The 1,203-nt window shown below is 30.0% G+C and overlaps 1 long non-coding RNA gene across 2 annotated transcripts in view; it reads right to left on the reverse strand.

Moving 5' to 3' along the window:
- Window positions 1-31: 31 nt before the first annotated feature.
- LOC108977518 overlaps window positions 32-1,203 on the reverse strand; it is a 2,967-nt gene continuing 1,795 nt past the window's right edge. The window contains exons 1-2 of one of the 2 annotated variants that reach the window (XR_001994042.1): window positions 643-716; window positions 32-169 (exon numbers count right to left, since the gene is read on the reverse strand). This is a non-coding gene — a long non-coding RNA (uncharacterized LOC108977518). Of the gene's footprint in view, window positions 170-642; window positions 717-1,203 lie in introns of those variants that run through there. The other variant, XR_001994043.1, reaches the window with a different exon arrangement.

A 1,203-nucleotide genomic window follows, 5' to 3' on the forward strand; every position in this document is an offset into this window, starting at 1 on the left:
GTTTATGTTCTGTAAAACAATTACACTTACATACCTTTTGGTTTTACGAGGAGAAAATCATGTTGTTATCTTGAAAGCTTTGGCGTTTTCGTGTACAACAAACTCTCAAAACTTCTTCCCGATACGAAACTTTAAGTTAACTTAATAAGTCTATGATGTTTTAAATTCTCTGTTGTAAAATAAAAATTAAAAACAAAATTAATTTATAATCGATTCTGCGCCATTTTTATAAATTATAACTTGTTATTTTTTCATTATATAGTATGTACAAATATGGAGTGCTGAAATCAAGCATCCGCTTCCGGTTTATTTGATTTTTTTTTCACACAGGCTTTTTCTCAGTTCGACATTCAAGCTGATTTTCGAACAATATTTCTTCTTGCTTTATGCTTTCTCATGCAGGCCTTTTCTTTTTATGTTTCATCAAACATATTCATGACAAAATCACATACAACTATTTCTTTTTTATTTTGTTTAATCTTAATACACATTCGCCATTAACGACTCTCACATTCACCACGATTTCAAAACCAAGCAAATGAAATCATCACATATAAATGCGATTCCTTATATTATTAATTTTATATCACATACAAATGTGATTGCTGTATTATGAATTTTATATTAATCTATTTGTTTTACTTTTTCACAAAATAACTGAGCAACCAGACCACGACGAGGGCAATAACAAACGTCTACTCACAACGATTGACAAAATTACAGTGTTTCGAAGCAAAGCAACTATTATTGTGACGGAATGTAATCTATTGTGAATTGTAGGGCTGCTAAGTTTTCCTTTTTATTTACGAGGAGGGATATATAAACTCAGAACGTAAGAGTAAAATWAACGGTCACGTTTAGATGTTTTAATAATTTTCAATTAGAAAATTAACATTTCTTTTGTTTATTTTCCACCGCATTTAATTTTTATTTTATTGTTGCTTTCATGGTGGATTCGGTCACGAGTAAATTTGCTTCAGTATCACCAATACGGAATCTTAAGAGCATCATATTTAATTAGCTCGCGGGAGAAGAAAGGAAAAGTGAGTGAAAAATGTAGGCATATGTCAATTTCGCTATGTGGTAGTAAATCAACAATAAACAATCTTATGTGAGAGAAAAATGAGTACCTAAGAGTTACGAAATGACAAGTAAAATTTCGCTTTTTACTAAACCTCTCTCACACAAATAAAAATAAAAAAA

Source organism: Bactrocera latifrons, unplaced genomic scaffold (assembly GCF_001853355.1).
Source record: "Bactrocera latifrons isolate USDA-ARS-PBARC rearing strain unplaced genomic scaffold, ASM185335v1 scaffold_901, whole genome shotgun sequence".
Classification (NCBI taxonomy): Eukaryota; Metazoa; Arthropoda; class Insecta; order Diptera; family Tephritidae; genus Bactrocera; species Bactrocera latifrons.